Source organism: Zea mays, chromosome 5 (assembly GCF_902167145.1).
Source record: "Zea mays cultivar B73 chromosome 5, Zm-B73-REFERENCE-NAM-5.0, whole genome shotgun sequence".
Lineage (NCBI taxonomy): Eukaryota > Viridiplantae > Streptophyta > Magnoliopsida > Poales > Poaceae > Zea > Zea mays.
This window is the reverse complement of record NC_050100.1, coordinates 72,252,012-72,259,954: the sequence shown is the minus strand read 5'-3', so window position 1 is coordinate 72,259,954 and position 7,943 is coordinate 72,252,012. Positions and strand designations below refer to the sequence as shown.

Sequence of the window (7,943 nt, the reverse complement as noted above, 5' to 3'; positions counted from 1 at the left end):
AAAGCAATGCTCAGCCTTAAACATTATTTGTTGATCAGCCTTACACTACACATGAGTCTCCACCATAAGTGAGCTCATGCACAATATTCTCCACACTTGTTGAGCGATGAACATCTGTGAGCTCACCCTTGTAATAAACCCCCAGGTGATGACCAGGTACCACTAGAGGAGGACTAATACGACGAGTTCGACGAGACCCAGGTGTTGTCTCTGAGTCAGCAGTTGGCGTCAAGTAATAATTATCTTAGTTTTATTTATTTATTATCAATTACTTTGTAAGACATTTTTGTTATGGAATAAAGTTTGTGATATTCATCTCTATACACTGAGTCATGTATGTGTTGATCTTGTTTGGCGCACATATGAGACGCTTCCGGGTGTGACACGATGTCGTCGTCTAGCTTCCCGCTCCGACAAGCTCGCTCACATAGCCCCTCCCCGCCTCCCATTGCTCACGCTTGCGGCTGGCGACTCACGCTTGCAGCATCTTTCTCTTCGGCATGGTGGCCCCGCCTTGGCCTCTCCCGTTCCTCGGACTGCAAGCGCAACCCGACGCCCCAACCCGCCACCCAGCCTACCCCACATGGTGGCTATCATCACCGTCGTGCCACTCCTAGCTCCGACAATCTCCCACGAATGTTGAGGAGAAGGCGAGACCTAAGGATGTGCCCCGTTCTAGTCCAATGGATAGTGGCATCTCTAATGCCAATGTGGTTGAAGGCAAATCTGGTGGAAAAAACAAAAACAAGATGATCTGGAAACCAAAGGCTAAGCAGAACACTGATTTTAAGAAGAAGAAGAAAAACCTTGCATACCTGAGTTGCTTTGTGTGCGGTGAATCTGGTCACATAGCCAGAAAATGTTGTAATAGGAAGGGAAAAAGGTGATGGTCAGAAAATTGCAAATGTGGCTATTGCTGATGTTGGGAATTCTATGTATGTTCCTCAAATTCTCTTAGGATGGCAATCCATTGATTGGTGGTTAGACACTGGGGCCAATGTACATGTTTGTTCTGATCTAAATTTATTTTCTTCTTATCAGGCTACTGACAGTAGCGCCATCTTGATGGCCAATGGGTTAAGGGATGTTGTACATGTAATACGAAGAGTCGATCTGAAGTTGACCTCTGGAAAGACTCTCTTTGAAGAATGTGTAGGACGTTCCTGAAATAAATAGGAACCTTATTAGTGGTTCTCTTTATGTTGTGATGGCTTTAAGTTAGTGTTTGAGTCGAACAAGTTTATTATCTCGAAATTTGGTTTGTTTATTGGCAAAGGTTATAACATTGGTGGTTTGTTCTGCCTTTCAGTGGCTGATGATTGTAATAATGTGGCAAACTTAGTTTCATATTCTAAATTAAATGTAGGAGAGCCTGCTGTTTGGCACTCTCGCCTTTGTCATATTAATTTTGATCGCATTATCCAATTGTCTAAGCTTAATTTGATTCCGAAAATTCATGTTGTTAGGAGATCAAAGTATCATGCTTGTCTGCAAGCTAAGCAATCACGTAAACCTTATAAGAGTTGGAAGATAAGAGTCTAGCACATTTAGATCTCATTAACTCAGATCTATGTGAAATGAACGGAATTTTGACGAGAGCAGCTAAGAAATATTTTGTCACATTTATTAATGATGCTACAAGATATTGCCACCTCTATCTTGTTAAGACGAAAGATGAAGCACTTAATTGTTTTAAGATCTATAAGGCAGAGGTAGAAAACCAACTAGAAAATAGAATTAAACGGGTTAGGTTTGATACAGAAGGTGAGTATCTTTCTAATGAATTCGATGAATATTGTGTTGAACGTGGAATCATCCATGAGACAACAGCTCCGTACTCGCCTCAATAAAATGGGATGGCTAAACGGAAAAACCGAATTTCGACAGACTTGGTTAATGCCATGTTGGATAGTTCTGGTTTACCTAAGTCGTGGTTGGGCGAAGCTATTTTGGCCACATGCTTTATTCTCAACCGAGTTCCATCAGCTAATGGTGATAAAACACCCTATGAAGGATAGAAAGGTAGAAAGTCTGCTCTTGGATTTCTGCATGCATGGGGTTGTTTAGCCAAAGTTAATGTGTCTACGTGCAAGAAACAAAAATTGGGACAAAAAACCGTTGATTATGTCTTTCTAGGATATGCGCATAATAGTGTAGCCTATTAATTTCTGGTGATTAAATATGATTTTCCAGATGTGGATGTTAACACTGTGACTGAATCTCGTGATGCCTCCATTTTTGAAGATATATTTCCTATGAAGGATAGAGTTGCGGCACGTAGCGAGGCATCTACTAGTTATACTCCTGAACCTATTCTAGTTTCTTTACCTCCTACTTATTCTGAACAACACATTGAGGATAACGGTATGGTAGCTCCTCGTAGGAGCAAGATACAAAGGATTGAAAAATCCTTTAGTGATGACTTTATTGTTTATCTTGTGGATGATACACAAAAAACTTTTGCAAAGGCAGATGCTTCACCAGATGCAGAGCGCTAGAAGGAGGCAGTCCATAATGAAATGGACTCCATTCTAACAAATGAGACTTGGGAAATATGTGACTTGTCAGTTGGGTGTAAACCTGTGAGATGTAAATGGATATTCAAGAAAAAAACTGAAACCAGATGGCACTATCGATAAATACAAGGTTAGACTTATGGCCAAGGGATTTACCCAAAAGAAATGTGAGGATTATTTTGATACCTATTCACAGTTACCAGATCAATCACAATTTGTGTGCTAATTGCACTTGCTGCGAGTAATGACCTACTCATCCATCAAATGGATGTGAAGACAACTTTCCTTAATGGTGAGCTTGATGAGGAGATCTTTATGAAGCAGCCAGAGGGATTTGTGACACATGGATAGGAGAACATGGTGTGTAGACTAAGAAAATCCTTATATGCCCTCAAGCATACGCCAAAGCAATGGCATGACAAGTTTGATATAACTTTGATGTCATCATGCTTTATGGTAAACGAAGCTGACACTTGTGTGTACTATCGGTTTGTTGGTGGTAAGAGAGTAATATTGTGATAAATGATGTGAAATTATTTTTATCTCAAAATTTTGATATGAAAGATTTGGGAGAGGCAAATGTTATATTAAACATAAAATTGATTAAGGGTGAGAATGGGATTATTCTGAAACGATCTTATTAGGTGGAGAATATTCTAAATCGCTTTGGGTTTTCTAATTCCAAAGCTTCTCCAACACCTTTTGATCCTAGTCTAAAGCTTCACAAGAACTGAGGACAAAGAATTAATCAGTTGAGATACTCCCAAATTATTGGTTCCCTCATGTACCTTACTAGTGCAACCAGACTTGATATCTCATTTGCTATGACTAAATTGAGCAGATTCACTTCTAATCCTGGAAGCGATCACTGGTGCGCACTAGAACGTGTAATGAGATACTTGAGAAGTACTTCTGCTTATGGACTTCACTATACTAGGTGCCCTATTGTACTTGAAGAGTATAGTGATTCCAACTGGATCTCATATGCAGTTGAGATCAAGGCCACAAGTGGATATATATTCACTATTGTTGGGGTTGCGGTTTCTTGGAGGTCTCGTAAGAAGACTATCTAACGAAGTTTACTGTGGAGGCATATCTTGTAGCACTTGAGTCATCCACTACTGAGGTAGAGTGGCTGAAAGAGCTCTTGATGGACTTGCCAATGGTTGATAAACTGGTACCAGCCATTCTGTTGCATTGTGATAATCAAAGCGTGATCACAATTGTAGGTAATGCAAAGGAAAATGCAAAGTTCTCAAGACATGTGAAACAACGAATCAAATTAGTAAGGCATTTGAGAAATACCTAAGAGATCACCGTAGAGTATATTAATATTGCTCGAAACTTGGCGGACCTTTTACAAAGGGATAAGCACGTGTTGTGATTGATGAAGCATCAAGGGAAATGAGATTGAATCTCACGTGATGTTATCATACAGTGGTAACCCAATCTATGTGATCGGAGATCTCGTGAATTAGTAATTGAGAAGAACAAACTGTTTTGTATAAAAAATGAGTATATTATTTTACTCATTTCCTGCTAGAAGATGCGTACTCTCAGCACTGCAAAGGAGGTTGACTTTTGCCTTAATGTATTCTGAAGTCTGTAACAGGCAAGGTACTATCATGCAGAGTACACTTGTAAGAATACACATATGAGAGTTTGAATGTGAGGTCGCGATCTATGAGATGTGGGTAATCTCAAATAAACTCACTAAAAGACACGGGAGCATGACTGTAGCGCTCCAATCAGAGGCATGGCTTTAGACGGCCTAGTATTAGTGATGCCTATAGGTAAAACCAACTTACACAAGACTAGCAATTCAATGCTTTGTCCATTGCAAAGTCGTGAGGAGGTGAATCATGTAATGCAAGTTGTAGCCCAACTCGTATTGGGTCTGCACTGTAAAACCGGTATACCAAAGCGTAGAGATTGAGTCAATTAGAAACCTTGGCTTTGGTGGGAATGTTGGAATTAGGTCCACTAGTGTGTGGCCCAATTAAATAAGAAATCCAAGGTGGTGTATAGGTAGGAGAGAACTAACTTACATGTGGGAGTGTTCCCTACTCTTCACATAAGACAAATAAAAGGCTATGGAGGCTGCCACACACGCTCCCTCGGGTTTCACATTATTTATCGTGTGACTTGTGACTTGCAACGATGTGCAATCGTGTCGTGACGTGTTCTAAACGGCAGTTTAATTTTTGTCTTTTGTTTATTTGGTTATCGAATACTACACCTAGACTGTCATGTCAACCGAGAGTAATTGACGCGCACGTTACATGCAAGATCTCCAAACGGTTGTACGTAGAAATATTCCAAGGGGTGGTTCTTAGAATTTAGCAGATCGAACTGTTATCTAGTTTAGGCAGATCCTCTATTTAATGACGGATCCTCTATTTAATGATGACGTTCGCTAGACCAGGAGCGTACGAAAAACAGAACCACCTCGTCTTCTCCATCTCAATTCTCTGCGACATTGCTTCTCTGGCATGTCGTCACTTCGTCTGCCGTACAACAGATCAAGGGAAAACGGTGTCTCTGAACCACCACCGACGTTTTGATGACCTGCACAGGTGCTGGCGAATTAGGTTTCTAGGAAGTGCTTCGCGCACGTCCGCTCGGGTTACTCACCAACACTCTTGGTAATCACTATAAGTAAATCTGCATTTTTAGTTTATTGCGATGACGGTAGTCTAATGGTTAGATATATTGATGATTCTTCTTTTATGCGTTAATCTTGTAGAGTTAGTTTAGATTTGTTTTGTTCTAATGTCATGAATATTATGTGATAGTCAATCTGGGTTTTACTTCATATGCTATATTATCAAAATAATCTTAGTCCTCTTAATTTTCCAACACACGGTACCAGAGGCAGACCAACCCTCGCCTCCGCCCTCACCGGCTGGGGCACCGCTGGGCGGCAAGGCGCTGACGCCGGCCGAGCTGGAGGCTCAACTGGTGAAGGCCCGCAAGTGGCACCAGCTCAACTCCAAGCGCTACAGCAACAAGTGCAACAAGTTCGGGTTCGTCGATGTACAGACGGAGGACATGCCTCCAGAGCACGTCCGGGAAATCTTCTAGTAGCTTCCAAATTGTTTTCTTAGTCTTTTTAATTAGCTATCTCTTCTCTACTAATCCTTAAGGGTGGACGGAGGGTGTCCAAAAGCCTCACCACGCCCCCGCCAGCGATGTTGTGCCCCCTCTCCCCCGGCACCGTGATGCCCACCGCCGCGCACGCCCTCCTTCCTCCCGCATGCCGCACGCGCCAGCCCCCCGACCCCGCCCACGCCCCGCGAACTGCTCCCTCCCTCGTGGCGCGTCTTCCTCCCCGGATCCGACATCCCCACACCAAACGCGCGCCCCCTGCCCTCGCCCTCGACGGCGCTGCCTGGACTATACTGAAAAAATCCCTACTCGCTTCCAGACTGCCCCCTCCTCGAGCCCTCGCCCGCGTTCGCCCTCGGCTGGGATTACCGCGCGTGCCGCCGGCGCCATGGTCGTCCTCGTCGCCAGCCAAAATCCACTAGCAGTGCGTAACCTCCTGCTGATCTAGGTTGGTGGGCGCTACTGCTTCCCTCCCCGTCGATGCCATCTCCTCCTAGCCCCAGATTGCATCTGCCTCTTCTTCCTCTGGTTCTTTCGGCTCGGGCAGAATGCCTCTTTTTTCTTCTTCTTCTTACTCGTAGGCTGCGGGCTTATGCTCAAAGGCGCGATCTTTATGCTCGGAGTGGCTTCGATTTAGGAGACGGGGGATTTCTTCTCGTCCTTTTCCTCGCCCTGCGACTGTGGAATACCGGGGCCGGTCTGGATTTGCTCGAGAGTGAGAGGAGGGAGTAACAGTGTGAAGGAGGCGTGGGGGAGGGAGCAGTTCGTGGGGGAAATGGTGAAGGCGGCGACGAGCGACAAGCTCAAGGAGATGGATTGGGCAAAGAACATCGAAATCTACGAGCTTGTGGCATAGGATCCTGGGTATGCTTGCCATCCCCCCTCCTGTTTTTCCCTTTCGGAACCATTGGTTACCGAGTAGCATTGCAACTTTTGCTGGCTAAAGCCTATGACGATGAATTCGCCCTTACCATCATTATTTCTTTCCAGTGTACGGCGAATCGATCTGGGAGCGATATCAGTTTCTCGTTGCCAGTTGGCTATGATTTTTTTCTTGTTGCACATAAGTCATGACTCGTGGGTTGCCATTTGGAAAAGGGTGTTTTTTATTCACTTGAATTATGTGTTGATTTTCTGTTTCCTGTCACTGCCACCAGGAAAGCGAAGGATGTGATCAAGTCTGTAAAGAAGTGTATAGGGAGCAGGAGCAAGACCACTCAACTCTTTGCTGTTATGGTGAGTTGTTTTCACAGAAGCAGCCCTCCTGGATCCTGATTCCACCATCAACTATTCAACTGGTGCGCTATAGTTATCTAGATGACTATGATAGACACATGAACACATTTGTTCTTTATTTGATCATGGATCATAGACATGTAAAGAGGAATGGCGACCTGTACTTTTTGCTCACGCAGCCACCCACAATGGAAAAGTCGATGAAGGAAAAAAGAGCCACCCTTGCTAATATTTACTGTTCATTTGATGTAAAAGGGGGCATGGAAGTACTTCACATGTTTTCTTGTCTGCTGGGATGATTTTGTGCTTTATTTATGTCTTGAATTTTTTAAACTCTTATTTTAGGTCTTAGTCCTGATGTCACTACCTAAATGGCCTATCATTTCTCATCTTTTTTAAATTAATTAGCTCACATTACATAATGTGCGAATGTGTTTTTATGGTTAAGTTATAGTCTTGATTCAGATTCACTTCTATTTGTTTCAGCTATTGGAGATGCTTCTGAATAATTGCGGAGAGCCTGTCCATAGGCATGTCATTGATAATGGCCTTCTTCCAATACTTGTCAAGATAGTGAAGAAAAAGGTAACTTATTTTTCACTGAATTTATTATGGCAATTGTGAAACCTGTTCTCATTTGGAATTTCACCAATTGGTCTTGACGTAACACACTATCTTGGTTGCAGACAGATTTACCAGTTCGAGAAAAAATATTTCTTCTGTTAGATGCAACACAAACATCCCTTGGTGGAGCTAAAGAAAGGTTCCCTCAGTACTATGAGGCATACTATGAGTTGGTGGTAGGTATCATATTTGCAGCTAAGAATTTTCCTTGATTCCCTTTGTTTATTCCCATGTATTTGTGTCGAGAATTTTGGTAGCGCTATGTTTAACTGTTGGTGTGTTTATTCCTTTTACTAGAAATTTTTTTGCTCACCTTGGTGCTTCACAATACATTACCGCTCGAGATCTCTGTCGATCTATCATGTTGGAGCAAAGAGAAGAATAGGATTATAGCATGGATTAACAAATCAGACCTACCTCACTACGATCAGATATTTGAATACTGGCTGGGAATGCTCC

At 42.9% G+C, this 7,943-nt stretch overlaps 1 long non-coding RNA gene across 1 annotated transcript; it reads left to right on the top strand.

The window, feature by feature from the left end:
• Positions 1–6,464: 6,464 nt before the first annotated feature.
• Positions 6,465–7,561, top strand: LOC103626531 (uncharacterized). Its single transcript, XR_002261964.2, has 4 exons — positions 6,465–6,488; positions 6,782–6,860; positions 7,347–7,445; positions 7,547–7,561. It is a non-coding gene; the product is annotated as an uncharacterized lncRNA (long non-coding RNA).
• Positions 7,562–7,943: the final 382 nt, after the last annotated feature.